Source organism: Hemitrygon akajei, chromosome 1, assembly GCF_048418815.1.
Source record: "Hemitrygon akajei chromosome 1, sHemAka1.3, whole genome shotgun sequence".
Lineage (NCBI taxonomy): Eukaryota > Metazoa > Chordata > Chondrichthyes > Myliobatiformes > Dasyatidae > Hemitrygon > Hemitrygon akajei.
This window is the reverse complement of record NC_133124.1, coordinates 184,477,452-184,498,573: the sequence shown is the minus strand read 5'-3', so window position 1 is coordinate 184,498,573 and position 21,122 is coordinate 184,477,452. Positions and strand designations below refer to the sequence as shown.

General features: G+C 38.8%; 1 pseudogene; it reads right to left on the bottom strand.

The window, feature by feature from the left end:
- The window catches only part of LOC140727940 (histone-lysine N-methyltransferase PRDM9-like), a 45,458-nt pseudogene that overhangs the window by 13,445 nt on the left and 10,891 nt on the right, over positions 1-21,122 (bottom strand).

The following is a 21,122-nucleotide window of genomic DNA, read 5'->3' as shown; positions in this document are numbered from 1 at the left end:
TCTGGGGAAAATATGACCTGTATAAAAGGAATGGGTTAGACCTGAACCCAAAGGGGTCCAATGTTTTTGTGAGCAAGGTTGGTAGAGTTGTTTGGGAGTGATTAAACTAATTTGGCAAGGGGGTGGGTATCAGAGTGATAGTGCTGAGGATGAGGTAGTAGTTTACAAAGGTAATGTGTAATGAGACTTCTAGCAAGGAGAGGCTGATGATAGGGCGAAATTGCAGTCAACAGGATGTTTCAATATAAAAGGTCGACATAATCAAGAAATGTGAATACCATATCGAATGTGTTATATCTGAATGCACGCTCTATACAGTATAGGGAATAAGGTAGATTAATGTGTAGCACAGTTACAAATTGACATGTATAATGTTGCAGGCATAACTGACTCATGGCTGAAATAAGACTAAAAATGGGAGCTGAACATCCAAAGATATATATTGTATCGAAAGGACAGGCAGGCAGGCAGGCAAATATGGTGGGGTGGCTCTGTTGGTTAGAAATTAAATCATATCATTAGAAAGAGAAGACATAGGGTCGGAATGTGTTGAATCATTGTGGGTAGAGCTAAGGAACTACAAGGGTAAAAAGACCCTGATGAGAGTTACTGTATATACGGACCCCTACAGAATAGTGAGGATGTGGTCTAAAATTACAATGGGAGATAGAAAATCCATGCCATAAGGACAATGTTACAATAGTCATGGAGGATTTCAATATGCAAGTAGATTGGAAAAATAAAGTTGGTGCAGGATCCCAAGAGGGGGAATTTCCAAAATTTCAATGAGATGGCTTGTTAGAGCAGCTCATAGTTGAGACCACTAGGGGATCAGCTATTCTGGATTACATGCTGTACAATGACCCAGAATTGAGCTTGAGGGAAAAAATTAACCCATCGGGGCAAGTGATCATAATATCACAAATTCCCCGTGAAATTTGAGAAAGAATCTAAAGTCAGATGCATCAATATTACAGTGGAGTAAAGGAAATTATAGATACATGGGAGAGAAGTTGGCCAGATTTGGTGGGGGGGATGACGGCAAAGCGGCAGAAGTTGAAGTTACTGAAAGAATTCGGAAGGCACAGTTTATATACTCTACATACCAAAGAGGAAGAAGTATTCAAAAGGCAAAATGACACAACAATGATTAACAAGAGAGTCAAAGCCAACATAAAAGCTGAAGAGATGTAGAATAGAACAAAAATTAGTTGGAAGTTAGATGATTGGGAAGTTTTTTTAAAAAGTACCTAAAAAGTCATTAAGAAGGAAAAGATAGAATATGAAAGTAAGCTAGCCAATAATACTGAAGAGGATACCAAACGTTTCTTCGGATACCTAAAGTGTAAAAGGGAGGCAAGAATAGATATTGGACTACTGAAAAATTACATTGAAGAGTTATTAATGAAGGACAAACTAATGCTGGACAACCTAAGTATTTTGCATCGGTCTTCATTGTGGAAGATATTAGCAGTGTGGTGGGAGTTCCAGACTGTCAGGGGGCAGAAGTGTGTAAACGTACGATTACTAGAGAGAAGGTTCTTTGGAAGTTGATAGGCTGAAAGTAGCTAAGCAATCTGGATCAGATGGATCTGAAAGAGATGGCTGAATATGCACATGTCAGCTAATTATTCTTTAGTTGTGATAATATTTAACCCCATACCTGTCGTCATAGTGTTTGTCGAGACTTGGACACAGTCACGGCAGTTCTTTGCTGCCTGCAATCCGCCTTGCCTGAGAACTTGGACAGTCAGGTCAACTGACTCGGAAAACTAGCGGTATTTGTTTTATTCTTAGTTGTACTTTTTAGCCGCAGTGTGGACTTCATTCACCATTTGACAGTTTTAGCTAGCAGTCTTGTATAGTTGAGTTAACTATGGGAATCAGTAGGATTATGAAAGGTATTGGTTGATGCTTGTCTCCAAAGAGACAACCGCTGGAGAGGGAGGGAGGTGTCAGAGATGGCTGAAGTTGATTTCGGGCACGATGGAAGTTAGAGGCAAAACTGATGAAATTGACAAGCTCAGCAGGGGGCATGAAGAAGTACCAATGCAGTCCTCACTAGAGTACCTCCACCCTGCAGAGGTTGTTTGATTAGCTTCTGAACCAACCTGCACAACTTTACTCACACAATGATCCCATTTTAGTTCCATTCACTAGATGGAACTTATTAGCATTAGACAAGAAATTGTAAAGGTTTATTGAAACAGGAGTCATCCTCTCCCAATCGACCTTTACGTGTTCCTGTCTAATTCCACCAAAACTGGGGGACAGGACAGTGAAAGAAATGTTTGCCGTGCTTCCCTTCCTCAATCATAGGAGTCTATTCTTTTGGTCCAACTCATCCATGTAAATGGTGTTGCCCCAGGGTGAAGTCCCATCAGCCAATGTTTGTCACAGAGCCCTCTAAACCCTTCCTATTCATGGAATTAAATCAAGATGGATTTTAAATGTTGCTAATAAAGTATTATTTCTGTTTGCTTATTCCAAATATGCACAGTCCTATGCCTGAAGAAGCTGTCCTGATGTCCCTTGTAGATCTCTCACCCCGATCTTCAATTTATGTTCTCTTTAGAATACCTCCCAATAGGAAACACGAGGTTCACTCTGTCCAAACCCCTCATGTTCTTATGCCCCTATAAGATCCCCCTCAATCTTCTACATTACAGGAACTAAAGTAGTAATCTATGCGGCTTCTCCCTATAACCTAGGCCCCACATCCAATCCAGGTAACGGCCTCGTAAATCCTTTCTGTACTCCTTCTAAACTGATAATATTTTTCATGTAACAATGCAACCAAAACTATACACAATACTTTGTGCAAACTCACTGGCATCTTATATAAATGCAACATCACTTCCCATTTCCTGTATTCAACGCAGTTTCTGTTGATGGCCAGTATACCAAACACTCTCAACGCCATTCTTTCTACCAATGACACACTTTTGGTGAACTGTGGACATGAAATCCTCACTCCTTTCATTCCACAACACTCCCCATGGTTCTACTATTCACTGTTAAAAGCTTAATCCTGAGTTGATCCTCAAAATGCAATACTTTACATTTATCAGAATTGAAAGCCAGTTGCTAGTCCTCAGGCCATAAACCTAACTGAACAATATCTTCTGATAATTTCAAAGCCTTCCACACAGTCTACATCACCACCTACTTTAGGAGCATTTGTAAACTTGCTAACTATATCTTGTAAATTTACAGACAAATCTTTTGTATAAATTACCCACAAAGGTCCAATCACTGACCACTGTGGGATACCACTAGACAGCTGTCCATCCCCAGAAACAACCTTCTACGATCACGTTCTGCTTCCTACCACAGAGCCAATTCTGAATCCACTCTGCTAACTCCATTTGATCCCAGTAATCTAACCTTCCAGATTAGCCACCAATGGTCCCTTGTTAAAGGCATGGAGGAGGAGCTTAGGAGAATGATGGTGCCTAACAGTAACTCCTTTGTTTGCATCTTCAGAAACAGCTCTATTTCCATCTTTTTTTTCCTTTCAGGGTTCTTTTGAAGCTCCTGACCTGGAGTTACACACTGACTTTGGTTCTTTGCGGGAATGGGACCCGCTGTCAGGGTCTCACGACTGGCCGCTATTTGATATGCCAAGGACGTGGCTTGGAAGACTAGCGCGCCTTCAGTGTTGCAGGATTTCGTGGCTTTGGAGGTGGGCAGACTCGAGGTCCATATCGCGCAGGAAACTGGTGTGTCGTAGGAGATGGAAGATCAAAAGCAGCATGCCGGCTGCGGGCTGTGTGCCCAGAGACACAAGTTCTTTGGGCACAGCACAGAAAAAGCAACACAACAGACTTTTAACATTGTAAATCAGCAAGTTGCTTGTTATGTCTTCCCTCTCTGTGAAACAGGGACACCTCTTTTTCACTTATTAGGGGGAGAGAGAGAGAGAGAGCCTGTGGTACATCGAATTACCAGGTGAACGAGTAGTGTTAGATGTGGGAGTCCTGGGAGACTTCCAGCCTCCCTGATGGCCACATCTGCGCCAGGTGCACAGAGATGCAGTTTCTCAGAGACCGTGTTAGGGATCTGGAGCTGCAGCTTGATGACCTACTGCTTATTAGGGAAAGTGAAGAGGTGATAGACAGGAGCTACAGGGGTCAAAAACTGGATGAGTGTCAGGAGAGAGAAGGGAAATGCCTGGATAGTGGAGAGCACCCCTGTGGCTGATCCCCTCAGCAACAAGTATATTGTTTTGGATGCGGTTGAGGGGGATGACCTGACGGGACGGCCATGGTGACCGGGTCTCTGGCACTGAGCCTGGCGCTGTTGTGCAGGAGGGAGAAGAGAAATGCAGTGGTCATAGGGGATTCCATAGTCAGGGTTAGCAGACAGGAGATTCTGTGAGCCTGATAGAGATACCCACGTGTTGTGTTGCCTCCCAGGTGTCAGGGTACAGGATGTCTCCGATTGGGTCCAGAATATTCTGAAGGGAGAGGGCGAGTTGCCAGCTGTCTTTGTACATGTTGGTACCAGTGACATAGACAGGAAAAGGGAGGAGGTCCTGAAGAGAGATTTCCAGGAGTTAGGAAGGAAGCTGAGAAGCAGGACCTCCAGGCTAGTAATCTCAGGATTGCTCCCTGTGCCACGTGCTAGCGAGGGCAAGAATAGTAGGATCATGCAGATGAATGCATGGCTGAGAGACTGGTGCGGGAGGCAGGGCTTCAGATTCTTGCATCATTGGGATCTCTTCTGGGAGAATTATGTTCTGTTCAAAAAGGACGGGTTACACCTGAACCCGAAGGGGACCAATATCCTGGCAGGAAGGTTTTATAGAGCTGTTAGAGAGGGTTTACATTAATTTGGCAGGGGGATGGGAACAGGAATGATAGAGCAGAGGAGGGGGAAAACAGAAATAAATCTAAGATAGTGAGCAGTAAAGATATCAGGAAGGACAGGCAGGTGATAGGGCAAATTTGCAGCCATTGGGATGAGTTGCAGGGCAATCAAAGCAAAAAGTACCAAATACTGGACTTAAGGTGTTATACTTAAATACACACAGCATAAGGAACAAGTTGCATGACCTTGTCATACAGCTACAGATTGGCAGGTATGATGTTGTGGCCATCACTGAGACGTAGCTAAAGGATGCATATCTCTGGGTGCTGGACATCCAAGGATACACAGTGTATCAGAAGAATAGGCAGGTAGACAGAGAGGGTGGTGTGGCTTTATTGGTAAGAAATTATATTAAATCATTAGAAAGGGGTGATATAGGATCAGAAGGTGCGGTATCTTTATTGGTTAAGCTAAGAAATCGCTGGAGTAAAAGGACCCTGATGGCAGTTATATACAGGCCTCTTTCTAATGCCCTTCCCTTGGACAACATCTGTGGCATGGAGAGGGGATACTTGCAGCTTGGGCAACTGCTGGTCTTCTATTTTAAAAAAGAAATAATCCTTGCACAGGCTTGTACCCTGGAAACTTTCCAAGGCGCAAATCCATGGTCTATTGAGACTAAGGAGGCCTACAGGCCTCCTAACAGCTGCAGTGATGTGGACTACAAATTACAACAGGAAATTAAAAAGGCTTGCCTGAAGGGCAGTGTTATGATAATTGTGGGGGATTTTAACATGTGAGGGGATTGGGAAAATCAGGTCAGCACTGGATCTCAAGAGAGAATTTGTAGAATGTCTACAAGATGGCTTTTTTAGAATAGTTTGTTGCTGAGCCCACTAGAGAATTGGCTGTACTGGATTGGGTATTGTGTAATGAACCAGAGTTGATTAGAGAGATTGAGATGAAGGAACCCTTAGGAAGCAGTGATCATAACATGGTTGAGTTCACTGAAATTTGAGAAAGAGAAGCCAAACTCTGATGTGTCGGTATTTCAGTGGAGTAAAGCAAATTAGTGGTATGAGAGAGGAACTGGCCAAAGATGACTGGAAAGGGACACTAGCGGGAAGGATGGCAGAGCAACAGTGGCTGCAGTTTGTGAGAAGTGAGGAAGGTGCAAGACAGAGATATTCCAAAAAAGAAATTTTCCAATGGAAAAAGGATGCAACTGTGGCTGATGAGAAGTCAAAGCCAAAGTAAAAGCAAAAGAGAGGGCATACAAGGAAGCAAAAATTAGTGGGAAGACAGGACTGGGAAGTTTTTAAAAAGCTTACAAAAGGAAACTAAGAAGGTAATCAAGAGGGAAAAGGAACTATTAAAGGAAGCTAGCAAATAATATCAAAGAGGATAATAAAAGCTTTTTCAAGTATATAAAGAGTGAAAGACAGGTGAGAGTAGATATAGGACTGATAGAAAATGATGCTGGAGGAATTATAATGGGAGATAAGGAGATGGCGGAGGAACTGAATGAGTATTTTGCATCAGTCTTCACTGAGGAAGACATCAGCAGTATACTGGACACTCAAGGGTGTCAGGGAAGAAAAGTGTGCGCAGTCACAATTATGACAGAATGTACCCAGGAAGCTGAATAGTCTAAGGGTAGATAAATCTCTCAGACCAAATGGAGTGCACCCTCATGTTCTGAAGGAAATAGCTGTGGAGATTGCGGAGGCATTAGCAATGCTCTGTCAAAAGTCAATAGATTCTGGCTTGGTTCCGGAGGACTGGAAGATTGCAAATGTCACTCTATTTAAGAAGGGAGCAAGGAAGCAAAAAGGAAATTTTAGACCTGTTAACTTGACATTGGCGGTTGGGAAGTTGTTGGAGTCAATTGTCAAGGATGAGGTTATGGAGTGCCTGGAGGCATATGACAAAATAGGCAGAACTCTTTTCTATTTTCTAATTAGATAGATAGATAGATACTTTATTCATCCCCATGGGGAAATTCAACATTTTTTCCAATGTCCCATACACTTATTGTAGCAAAACTAATTACATACAATACTTAACTCAGTAAAAATATGATATGCATCTAAAATCACCCTCTCAAAAAGCATTAATAATAGCTTTTAAAAAGTTCTTAAGTAGTTTACTTAAATACATTGAGTCCTAACCCCGGCACTTTAACATATCTTACTCCTGGCGGTTGAATTGTAAAGCCGAATGGCATTGGGGAGTATTGATCTCTTCATCCTGTCTGAGGAGCATTGCATCGATAGCAACCTGTCGCTGAAACTGCTTCTGTCTCTGGATGGTGCTATGTAGAGGATGTTCAGGGTTTTACATTATTGACCGTAGCCTACTCAATGCCCTTCGCACTGCTACCGATGTTATACTCTCCAGTACTTTGCCCACAACAGAGCCCGCCTTCCTTACTAGCTTATTAATCCATGAGGCGTCCCTCTTCTTAATGCTGCCTCCCCAACACGCCACCACAAAGAAGAGGGCGCTCTCCACAACTGACCTATAGAACATCTTCAGCATCTCACTACAAACATTAAATGACGCCAACCTTCTAAGGAAGTACAGTCGACTCTGTGCCTTCCTGCACAAGGCATCTGTGTTGGCAGTCCAGTCTAGCTTCTCGTCTAACTGTACTCCCAGATACTTGTAGGTCTTAACCTGCTTCACACATTCTCCATTAATGATCACTGGCTCCATATGAGGCCTAGCTCTCCTAAAGTCCACCACCATCTCCTTGGTCTTATCATAAATTATGATTTATAATTTAAATTTTTATTATATTTACTTTGATTTGTATTTCAGGGAGCGCGAAGCACAGAAACAAATATCACTGTGATGATTGTACACTCTAGTATCAATTGTTTGGTGACAATAAAGTAAAAGTAAATCCATCCCAACAACCTTCTCTGTCCTGCTCTGATTTATTCTCTTGGTTACTTCTCTATAGCTACTTTAATATTAATAGAATTATGGTCATTGGACCCAAAGTGTTGCTCACAGGAATATACTTTCAACAGTGTCCACCCAAGGGTTTGACAAGGCTCTCTCTCTCATTAACAAGGGAGATGGAGATATTGCTGCTGCCACGGCGAGGAGGGAGACCAACAGCTCACTGTTTCAGTGTTACTATCTGCAGCATCGCACATTTTGATAGAAGCATGCACTACTGTCTTGATGTCCCATGATACTTCAGTTGGTGACACTGGCAAGGAACTGGGTCATCTTAAGTGCTGCATCCTAAAGGTGTATACCTTCCGGACCATTCCAAGAGAAGCAAAAAATGCTCAGAGCACTCGGGCAGTGAAGAACCGCAGTTTGAGTGCAGCTGTAGATCACGGAATCTGATAAAAGTACCAGCCACTGTAAAAAGGAAAGAAGAAAAGATATTAAAGAGAAGAAATTACTGTTTTGTTGATGAACTAGAAGAAGTGGTGCTCTGTGCCATCTTTAGCTCCTCCTCTAAGTAGATGGAAATGTAGAGACTAGGCGACCAAGGCAAACATGAGGCAATGAGGGTCAGTGTACTGAAAGTTGTTAAAGTGGCGGAAGTGGTCCTAAGTGTCACACAGGTTGATGGAATGGGATTGAATCAAGGGGCTCAATGCAGTCCAGCTATGAGAACATAAGTACAGTGGGCAAGTGCAGGCATGAACAATGGGTCTGCCAGGTACGTGCTTAGCCCACTGCTCTACTCTTTGTAAACTCAACTGTGTGGCTAGGCATAGCTTAAATACCATCTACAAATTTGCTTATGATGCAACCAATGTTGGTAGAATCGCAGGTGGGTACAAGAGGGCATACAGGAGTGAGATATCCCAAGGACTGGAATGGTGCCACAGCAACAACCTGGCACTCAACGTCAGTAAGACGAAAGAGCTGTTTGTGGACTTCTGGAAGGCTAAGACGAAGGAACACATACGAATTATCATAGAGGGATGAGAGTGAGCAGCTTCAAGTTCCTGGGTGTCAGGGTCTCTGAGCATCTAACCTGGTCCCAACAAATTGATGTAGTCATTAAGAAGGCAAGACAGCTATATTTTATAAGGGATTTGAAGCAATTTGGCATGTCAACAAATACACTCAAAAACTTCTATAATTGTACCGTGGAGAGCAATCTGACAGGCTGCACCACTGTCTGGCATGGAGGGGCTACAGCACAGGACCAAAAGAAGCTGCAGAAGGTCGTAAATCTTTCTTTTCCAATCTTTTTATTAATTTCATTATAGTAAATACAATGTAATATTGCTACACAATTATTGGAATTACATTGTTAATGGTTAACATATATAACTACATATTCAGTTAATACAAAGGTAATAAACTTTCCAAAGTTGTTTAAATACAAATGTAGAATACATTTAAAAAGGATTAACATTCCAAAAAAGAAAATATATCCCCCTCCCAAAAATACTAATCTAAACAATACTAACCAAAAACTAAAAAAGAACATGGGCTGTTTGTAACATCAAAAAAAGAGGACCATTAGTGCCATCAGCTCTGAACCTCCCTGCATATATTATTACAAGAAAATAGGTTTGAAAAATGGTCAAATCACATCATATGAAAGCGTTGAATAAAAGGCCTCTAAGTCTTTTCAAATTTAATGGATGGAGCATATGACACCGGATTTCTTTCTAAGTTTAAACATAACATAGTTTGAGAGAACCAATGAAATGTGATGGGAGGATTAATCTTTTTCCAATTCAGCAAAATAGATCTTTTTGCCATTAATGTAAGAAATGCAATCATCCGACATGCTGAAGAGGTTAAGTGGTGTAGTTCTATCATTGGTAAACCAAAAATTGCAGTAATAGGGTGAGGTTGTTAATCAATGTTCAATACAGTTGAAATAATGTTAAAGAGGAACATGACCAAAACATATGGGTTAAAGAGGCTGTCTCAGAGTGACATCTATCACACACTGGACTTGTATGAGAATAATAGCGAGCTAATTTATCCTTAGACATATGGGCCCTGTGCACTACTTTGAACTGTATCAACGAATGTTTAGCAAAATAGAGGATGAGTTAACTAATTGGAGAATTATTTCCCATTTTTCGATAGGTAAAGTAAGCTTAAGTTCCCTTTCCCAATCAGTTTTAATTTTATTGGATGCATCTAAATGAATTTTCATAATTATATTATAGATAGTTGCTATTGCAACTTTCTGAAAAGATATAAATCTAAATTTTTTTCCAAACTATCCATATAGATTCGGGGAACTGGGAAGGACGGTATTTAAGAAGTTTCTAACCTGTAAATATCTAAAGAAATGGGATCTAGGTAAATTATATTTGTCAGATAATTGTTCAAATGACATGAAACAATTACCCAAAAATAAATCACAAAATCATAATATACCTTTAGTTTTCCAAGTCAAATAATAGAGGGATAGAAAAAAAAGTTAGATATAATAGGACTTGCTAAAATAAATTGGTTCAACCCAAAAAATTTCCAAAATTGAAACCATATTTGTAAAGTATATTTAACTATTGGATTATCTAATTGTTTATACAATTTAGAAAGAGCAAAGGGAAGCAAAGTCCCTAAAATAGAACCCAGTGAAAACCCTTGTACCGATTTACATTTGAGATTTACCCAATGAGGGCTTGAAGTTATATCCAAGTCCCATAGCCAAAATTTCAAATAGCGGATATTAATTGCCCAATAATAAAATCTAAAATTCGGCAGGACCAGACCACCCTCCGTTTTAGAATATGGTAAATACCTTTTGCCTAGCCTCGGATTTGTATTCTGCCAAATATATGAAAAAATTTTAGAAGCAATGTTATCAAAAAAAGATTTCGGAATAAAAATTGGTACAGCTTGAAATAAATCTTTTTCTTTACAACTCAGCACATTAAAAAAGCGTAGTTTTTAGTACTGCGATCATAATTCTTAAAGTTCGGGTGGTTTTTTTATATATCCTTTAAACACGGAGTGGTCTGCCGCTGATATGGGGGTAGAGTTAGTCTCATTTTTTCTTTTTTCTAGCCATATTTTGGCTTTTTTTCTTTTTCATGTGGGGGTGGGGGTTGGTCTGTTTTCCTTTTTAATTTTTCTCTTATCAATTTGTTTTAGTTTTTTTACTTGGGCTGTTCTTGAACTACAAATATGTCTACGATGTCGTCACTTCCGGGTCCGCTCTTTATTTTTGTTCCTCTTCCGGGTGCATGAGTTTATAACATGGTTAACCCTTTATATACCAAAGGGATGACTTTAGAAACATGGCTCAAACCATTAACTTTGTGTCTTGGAATACTAATGGATTAAACCATCCGATTAAACGAAAGAAGATTTTCAAAGTATTCCAAAGACTTAATGCTCATATCATTTTTGTACAAGAAACTCATGTGAGGAAGGAGGACAAATATCGCTTTTTTAGGTCTTGGCGGGGTCAACAGTATCATTTGAATTCAAATGCCAAAGTTAAGGGAGTTTCAATTTTTATTGACTCCTCTATTGCATTTGTTCAACATGATATCCTTTCGGATCCGAATGGTAGATTTTTGTTAATTACAGGTTTACTCGGTAATAAAAAGGTTGCTATGGTTAATGTTTATGCCCCAAATGTGGATTGTCCTGATTTCTTTAAGTCCTTATTTACTTCTTTACCTAATTTAAATGAATTTAAGTTAATAATGGGTGATGACTTTAATTGTTGTCTAATTCCTTTGATGGACAAATCTACACCTATTCAGACTCTACCCAATAAGTCGGCCACTTGTATTAACTCCTTTTTGACTGATAATGGAGTTTTTGATATTTGGAGATTTCGTCACCCTAATGACAAAGAGTTTTCTTTTTTTTCACGTTTATCACTCCTATTCGAGAATTGATTATTTTTTTATTGACTCTTGTTTTATTCCATCGGTAATTGGTTGTAATTATGATATTATAGCTATTTCCGACCATGCTCCATTAAAACTTTCTATTAATTTTACGGATACAGCTTTAAGTGCTAGACAATGGCGATTTGACTCTACCTTATTGCAAGAGCCGGACTTTATTAAATTTATGAAGGAATAGATCGATTTCTTCTTTTCAACTAATTCCACGGAGGATATCTCTTACGGAATACTTTGGGACACTTTTAAAGCGTATATACGTGGACAGATTATCTCTTATTCTGCTGGTCTGAGAAAACTCATTAAGAAGGAAACTCTTTTATTGGTTGATAAAATTAAAGAGATTGACAAGAAATATTCGACTACTCCTAGCAAGGAGCTTTACAAACAAAGGGTTGAACTTCAAATGGAACATAGTTTATTACTCACATCTCCGATTGAAAATCAATTAATGAAAACCAGATCTGATTTCTATATACATAGTGATAAATCGGGAAAACTGTTAGCTAGTCAGCTGAAGAATGTTTCAGTTAAACGTCAAATCACTATGGTTCGTCAGCAGAACGGGGATTTGACAGTTAACCATGATGAGATAAATAAGTCTTTTCAAGACTTTTATACCTCCCTGTATCAATCTGAATTCCCTCAGGATCATAATGCCATGTGTGATTTTCTCGGGAAATTGAATTTTCCAAAACTATCATCTGATGATCTTTCAGTAATAGATACTCCGTTTACGGATGCGGAAATTAAAGGGGTCATTTCCTCAATGAATTCTGGGAAAGCACCAGGTCCAGATGGGTACACAGTAGAATTTTTTAAATGTTTTTCTGCTACTCTATCTCCTTGGCTATGCAAGGTTTTTGAAGAAGCAATTAGATTGGGGAATTTGCCTCAATCTTTTTATAGGGCTTCCATTTCCTTAATACTGAAGAAAGATAAAGACCCTACTGATTGTGCATCTTATAGACCAATATCTTTATTGAATGTGGATTCTAAGATTTTTTCCAAGTTACTGGCTTCCAGGCTGGAGAAGTTACTACCCCCAAATTATTTCGGAAGACCAAACCGGTTTTATTAAAAATCGCTATTCTTTTTTCAATGTTAGGAGATTATTGAATATTGTTTATACTCCTTCACACAATACTTCAGAATGTGTTATTTCATTAGATGCGGAGAAAGCATTTGATAGAGTTGAATGGCCTTACTTATTTTATGTGCTGGAGAAGTTTAATTTCAGTCCGACCTTTATTTCTTGGATTAAACTGATATATCAAACTCCAGTAGCCTCGGTGTTTACTAATAATCAAAGATCTCCATTTTTTCGTTTATTTCGGGGCACTAGACAAGGTTGTCCTCTTAGTCCATTACTATTTAACATCGCTTTAGAACCTTTGGCAATTGCCATCAGAGAATCACAGGATATTTTGGGTATTAATCGTGGAACAGATATTCATAAGGTATCTTTATACGCAGATGATTTATTATTATTCATCTCTAACCCTGAGAAATCTCTTCCAGCAGTCTTATCATTGTTGGCTCAATTTAGTGAGTTTTCTGGGTATAAGTTAAATCTTAAGAGTGAATTGTTTCCTTTGAATAGACAGGTCCCAAACTATGGTATTTTACCGTTTAAATTAGTTAAAGACTCTTTTACTTACTTAGGGATTAAAATTACAAAAAACCATAAAGAATTATTTAGGTTTAATTTTCTACCCTTAATTGATCAGATTAAAGGCTTGTTTACTAAGTGGTCACCATTATCTTTGTCTCCGATAGGTAGGATTAATGCTATTAAGATGGTTATTTTACCTAAATTTTTATATATTTTTCAAGCGGTACCAATTTTTATTCCGAAATCCTTTTTTACTAATGTTGATTCAAAAATTTCCTCATATATATGGCAGAATAAAAATCCCAGGTTAGGTAAAATATACTTACAGAAGACAAGGAAGGATGGTGGGTTGGCATTACCCAATTTCAGATTTTACTATTGGGCAGTTAAAATTAGATATTTGATATGTTGGTTGAAAGAATGGGATGGTCCTTTTGGCCCTCATTGGGTGAGTTTGGAAACTAAATCGGTATCTGCTTATGCTCTGGGTTCTATTTTAGGGACATCTCTCCCTTTTGCTCTTTCTAAATTGCCGAATCGAATCGACAACCCGATAGTTAAATATACCTTACGTATATGGTTTCAATTTCGGAAATTTTTCGGGTTGACTCAATTCGTGTTAAATAGTCCTATTGTATCTAATTGTTTTTTCCACCCCTCAATTATAGATCAAGCTTTTTTGGCTTGGAAAACTAAGGGATTATTAAGATTTTCTGACTTATTTTTGGACAACTGTTTTATGTCTTTTGAGCAATTAGCAAATAAATATAATTTGCCTAGATTTCATTTTTTTTAGATACTTACAGGTTAGGCATTTTTTAAGTACGGTACTTCCTTCATTCCCAAATTTTGTGTCTTCAGATATTTTGGAGAGTTTGTTTGAATTAAACCCTTTTCAAAAAGGGCTTATATCAAAACTTTATAATATAATTATGAAGATACGTTCAGTGCCCTTTGATAAGACCAAAAATGATTGGGAAAGAGAGCTTAATCTTATTATTCCTATTGAGAATTGGGATAGAATTCTTCAATTAGTTAATACATCATCTATATGTGCCAAACATTCATTAAAACAATTTAAGGTTGTGCATAGGGCCCATATGTCCAAGGATAAATTAGCTCATTTTTATTCTCATATAAACCCTATTTGTGACAGATGTCAATCAGAAATCGCGTCTTTAACTCATATGTTTTGGTCATGTCCGATTTTGGAAAAATATTGGAAAGATATTTTTGATATTATTTTGGCGGTACTGAACATTGATTTACAACTCCATCCTATTACCGCAATTTTTGGTTTACCGATGATGGGCTCACTTCACTTATCTCCTTCCGCCTGTCGAATGATTGCTTTTCTCACTTTGATGGCTAGAAGATCTATTTTGTTGAATTGGAAGGAAATTAATCCTCCCACGGTATTTCATTGGCTTTCTCAAACTATGTTATGTCTAAATTTAGAAAAAATTAGAAGTGCTGTATTTGATACTTCTATTAAATTTGAAAAGATATGGAGACCATTTATTCAATATTTTCATATGATGTAATGGCCCTGTGCCAGGCTTATTGGTTTTTTCAGCTTTAATCGTATGTATGTTGAGAGGATCGGAGTTGACGACATTGATGTTTATGTATGCTTGTGAGATATTATGAACAGCCCTTTTTTTTCTTTTTTTTTAGTTTTTTAGTTTTTTCTTCCTTTTTTGTTTTTTTTTTCTTAGATATTAGATTAGTAGATTAGTTAACTTTCATATATAGATTTATTTTTTTTCTCTTTTTTATATTATATATTATGGAATATCTAGACTTGCCTTGTTCATATATATACTATATGGTTTATGTTTTGGGAAAGCTTACTTATACTGTATTCATTGTTTATGTATTCCTTCATGTGTAATGGGAGTTTATATGATTGTAATCCCTTATTAATATTTTAATTGTATTTTGTTCATAATATTTTTAATACTAATAAAAAGATTAAAAGAGCTTGAAATAAATCTTTAAAAATTTGGGTAATATAATCATCTTGATAGCATTGATCTGACCTATCAATGACAAAGACCTTGGTGACAAATTGGTAAATAAATGTTTAACCTGATCAATTAAAGGTAAAAATTGGCCTTAAATAAATCAGTTTTTTTTTTGTAATTTTAATCCCTAAATATATTATATAGTCGGTATCCAATTTAAAGGGTAAACTGAGCCAACGAAGATAAAACTGCAGGAATGGATTCCTCAGGATTAGAAATATACAATAATAAATCATCTGCATATAATGATAGTTTATGTATCTCATTCCCGCAGGTAATACCAAAAATATTAGGTAATTCTTGAATAGCAATTGCTAAAGGTTCCAGAGCAATGTCAAATAGTAATGGACTAAAAGGACCTGGTGCCCCGAAATAAGTGGAAAAAAAAGATCTTTGATTATTAGTAATAATCGAAGCTTCTGGGGTATGATATATCAATTTGATCCAAGATATAAATGTCAAATTAAAATTAAATTTCTCAAGTACAGTAAATAAATATGGCCATTCAACTCTGTCAAATGCTTTCTCAGCATCTAATAAAATGTCACATTCTGCAGTACTATGTGAAGGAGTGTAAACAATATTCATTAATCTCCTAATGTTAAATAACAGTTTTTAATAAATCCAGTTTGGTCCACAGATATAATTCGAGGTAACACCTTCTCCAAAAATCTTAGAATCTACATTCAACAAAGATATCGGTCGATATGATGCACAATCAATAGGATCTTTATTCTCTTTTAAAATTAAGGAAATAGAAGCCCTATAAAATTATTGTGGTAATTTACCTAATCTAATTGCTTCTTTAAAAACTCTACCTAGCCAAAGAGAGAGAATAGAAGAAAAGCACTTAAAAAATTCTACTGTATAACCATCTGGACCTGGTGCTTTACCAGAATTCATTGAAAGAATAACACCTTTTATTTCTTCATCTGTAAAGGGAGTTTCTAATATTAAAATGTTCTTCAGGTGATAGTTTTGGAAAATTCAATTTCCTTAAAAAGTCATACATGAGATTAGTATCATTTGGAAAATCAGAGTTGTATAAAGAGGTATAAAACTCTTGAAAAGATTTGTTTATTTCATCATGATTAACAGTCAAATTATCAACTTGTTTACGAATGTTAATGATTTGGCGTTTAACCGAGGCAGTTTTCAATTGATTAGCTAATAATTTACCCAATTTATCACTATGTATGTAAAAATCACATCTGGTTTTCATTAATTGATTTTCAATCGAGGATATAAGTAATAGATTATGTTCCATTTTAAGCTCCTTACTAGGAGCGATGGAATATTTCTTATCAATTTCTGTAATCTTATCAACCAATAATAATGTTTCCTCATGCCAACAGAATAGGAAATAATCTGACCACAGATATATGCCTTAAAAGTGTCCCAAAGTGTCCTGTTGGATATCTCTTCTGTAAAATTAGTTGAAAAGAAGAAATCAGTCTGTTCTTTCATAAACTTAACAAAGTTGGAGTCTTGAAGCAGATGAGAATTAAATCACCGTTGTCTAATATTAGGAGCTGAATCCAGTAATTTAATAGAAAGTTTAATTGGAGCATAATCAGAGATGTCAATAATGTCAGTTACAGTCAATCATAGAATGAGGGAAGCTTGAGGGATTGGGGCAGAGTCCGCAAAAGGGTAAGAACTTACAGTGGGAGTCGAAGCTGGAACCAGGTTCAGGGAAGAGTAGGGGATTGTATTCAGAGAATGATAGGGAGAGGAAGCCAGAGTCAGAGGCGGGTAGTGGGGTTAAGAAATCGTAGACGGTTGCAGTTTGAATTAGGAGAGGGTAGAAGTCTACAGGATCAAAAGAGAGTGGCGAGTTCAGTGAATATGCAAGGAGAGTGAAATTCAAATATGTGGAGATGAGTAGGCGTGGGAGACCAACGGTGGGTCGGGACAGCTGGTGCGGAAGACGTTGGGTAGGGAGTTAGAACTATGGTCAGGGAAGAGTAGGGGTGGAGCTGTGGTCAGCGATTTGTGGGGTGTGGACCTGAGTTCAGGAAATCTTTGAAGTTTAGAGATGTCAGGGATACTGAGATAGGAAGGGGGAGGAATGGATTGGGGTGGCTTATAAAAGTTTCTGCATATGAGGGTTTGGGAGGTGTAGATGACCAATGTAGGCTGGGGAATAAAAGTGGCGAAATAAAATGAGCTGCAGCACCTAGCGGCAGAATGACACTCAGGAAAGGGGTCGGGGCTACCGCCCTGGGGAAAGTGAGCTTATTGTACTTAAAATATGAAAATCATGCAATCAGAATTAACCACAAAATTCCCTCCAGTCTTATTCCTGTCTGGACAAACACGAAAAAAGTCTGCAGATGCAGTAAATCCAATGCAACACGCACAAGATGCTGGTGGAACTCAGCGGGCCAGACCCCAGCGAGGGAAAAGAGTAAACAGTCGACATTTTGGGCTGAAACCTTTCATCTGGGCTAGAGAGAAAGATGAGAATTCAGAGTAAGAACTGTTACTGTTGAAGAACTTTTACTAACACACACAGCTATCTGTAATAATCGGACCTTGTACATTTCTTTGGGATGAACTGTTTATCAGGGAGCTTTCCTCTCTCTGTAAATGCTGCTTGTCATTTTGGGCTTTTGCCAAATGTGCACAGACCAGAGGGGTAGTTGCTATGGTTTGGTGATTCAATAGCCCATAAAAAGCAGCAGCACAGAACACACAAATTGCGAGCAAACTTCCCTCAGTGTCACATTGTCCATAAAGGATTATTATTCACTGCACGCACTCTTTTCGTTATCACATCATCAGTAAAGGTAATTTCCTTCGTCCCAACAGGTAAATGAGTGTGGGGGGGGGGAGTCAGAAGCAACTCCATCAAATCTGTTCTGCCCCCAATGAAGGCGGGGAATCTCGAGACAGTGCAAATTACAACTTCAAACTCATTTCATATTCATTATGTATGTTTACCAAACACAGTTTTGTTTCTCGCCTTGATGGCAGCTTCAATGAATCATCCGCTATTCCTGATGCCACCCTCGTATCCACCAGATTCCAGTCGCCCACTGTGTGGAATTTTACGCATGCCGAATGAGCAAAGAATGTGGAGCAAGCGATCCGGACACAGATCTCAGTGGCAGCCAGTCACAGTCTGTGGTAGTAGTCAGGGTAGTCATTAGACTTTTGACAAAACAAAGACGGTGAATGCTGGACGACAAATGCGCAGTTAGACTACAACCAGCAGGGATGAAGTGCAGTGGGCTGCAAAGGTTTGGTGCTGAGGTAGAAGGGGATTACACGGTGACCAACGCCGGGAGTATGCTGAGCAGGTTTACACTTCCCTTCAACAAGAACCAGTAATATGTTGTGCAATAGACACAGGATTTTAGGCAACCACCTCTAAAACAACTATTCAGTCCCGTGTATTCAAAGAACAATGAGTTTATTAAAATTAACAGATTTTACCCGCACAACGTGGGGTGCTAGTCAATAATTTTACTCGGCATATACTTTAAATACGTACAATGCCAAATGATACAAATTAAACTTGTTTCAGCACTGAAACATGTGTTAAATATATTAAAATCACAGTTGGAAGATGCTGCCTTGATAGACAGGGTGGAACAGGCAGCAGTGATATCGCCTCTCAAATTCACGCAGGTTGTAGGAAACGATGGGACCCATCCCTGTATATCAACCATCACATAAATACATCATCAAAAACAATGAAATACAGGATGTATAAGTAAAAACTACAATTTGAAAATAAAATATGCAAGGTCATTTGGAAAAAATCATTGAACTTTAATAACTACAGAATTAATTACCATTGTGTTTGTTATTGTTCTATACAACCTCTCACATGAATTGTGAAAGTTGATGAATCCCTGAAGACATGCCCACATGTGTGACAAGTTTCAACACAAGTGTGTGATTTCTGCTGGTGAAGATAAGCAAAGCTCCTACCACATTCGTAACATTTATAGGGCCTCTCTCCGGTGTGGGTCCGCTGGTGTCGGCGGAGACTCCCTGTCCGTGTGAAACTCTTCCCACATTCGGAACATTTATACGGCCTCTCTCCGGCGTGGTTCCGCCGGTGTAGGTAGAGGTGCCCTGCCTATGTGAAACTCTTCCCACATTCGGAACATTTGTATGGCCTCTCTCCGGTGTGGGTCCACTTGTGTCTTTGGAGGCTCCCTGACACTGTGAAACTCTTCCCACATTCGGAACATTTATACGGCCTCTCCCCGGTGTGGGTCCGCTGGTGTTGATGGAGGTTCCCTGCCTGTGTGAAACTCTTCCCACATTCGGAACATTTATACGGCCTCTCTCCAGTGTGGGTCTGCTGGTGTTGATGGAGGCTCCCTGCCCATGCAAAACTCTTCCCACAATCCGGACATTCATGCTGTCTCTCCTTTTTGCCGGCTTGAGGGTAATCTGACTTGGCAAATGCCCTCTTTCTATCGGATAGTGTGAATACATACTGCCTACTTTTGGCCACTGGACTCTCACCAGCTTGGTTTACATTGGAGCAAGATAGTTCTCCAGTTGATGTTGGTCTGGACGCTGCAGCATGTCATCTCAAATGCCGTTTAAGGAAATCTGTTGTGGTAAATGCAATGTTGCATTGAGGGCAAGGATAACAGTCACTCTGGGTCACTTGATGTAATACTGGAGAGAGAAAGAAAAACAGAAAATATCACTTTCAGCAAAATATACAAGAATGAATTTGTGAGAGTGAGATCTGTAATTGCTTCATTACTGAGCTGCCCTGAGACATTAATTCTAAGACTGTGGGCTGGGGGGTGTGGGGTGGAGGGGACAAATTTATGAAACTCTGCTGGATTTCCATAAATAATCAAGGATGATAGATTCTATCTCTGATCTCCTCCATGTGTTAATCTTTAAGAATTCCTCTAGGCTCTGTGATAGTCTGTCTGTTAAAATGGACAACCGAGAAGCAAAATGTACATCACAGAAAATCACAAGCTGGGAATTGCTGAGGTCCACAGCAGGACAAAGGAACTGACTACATCTGTCAATATGCTAACAGGTTCGAGACTGAGATGGTCCAACTGTGTGTTTTTAAAAATAAATATATGCACCCACAAAATATACACACTGTTGACACCCATTATATAACTCAGTGCAATTCTATGTGCTTTAACTTTTGTCAAATATCTCATCTGTATGATTATTGCTGCATTGTTTTTGATCGTATTATACGTTCCACTTGAAACATGCATAACATATTTACAGTAAACATACTGTTTTCCTGGAGTTTGTTAAACTGATCAGAATGCTCACATTTTGCTTCCTGATTTGACATCCACATGGAGGTCCAGGTGATTCCCAGCTCCTTGGCATAATCATCACCGTACCAGACCAGTAACTCAGTGAGGAGGAACTGGCTTACACGTCCTGTAGTAAATGTTTCCACAGTGCTGGAAGGCAACCAGGTTCTGTTCCTCCTCCTTTCTGGCACAATTCACAAACCTGGAACACAAGCAGTAAATATGAAGTGAACAACTTAAAATTGTGAGGTGAACACAGAATGTGAGGTCTATTGGCAAAGTCTAATGAATGAGAGAAGTCTCCAATTCTGGCTCAAATTCAAAAATGAAATATGGAAGACTCTTTGTCAGAAATCTGTCAAATAGTCTTTCATCTGAAACTTTCCAAATTCCCTACTAGAAATGTGGAATAGCCTCCTCAATGTTCACAGAACCTCTTCTTTTTATTTCAGGTTTCCAGCATCTGCAGTTTGTTTTAGATTTTTATGTTAAGTTCTAGTTGAATTCTCATTCAACCATAAATGAATCT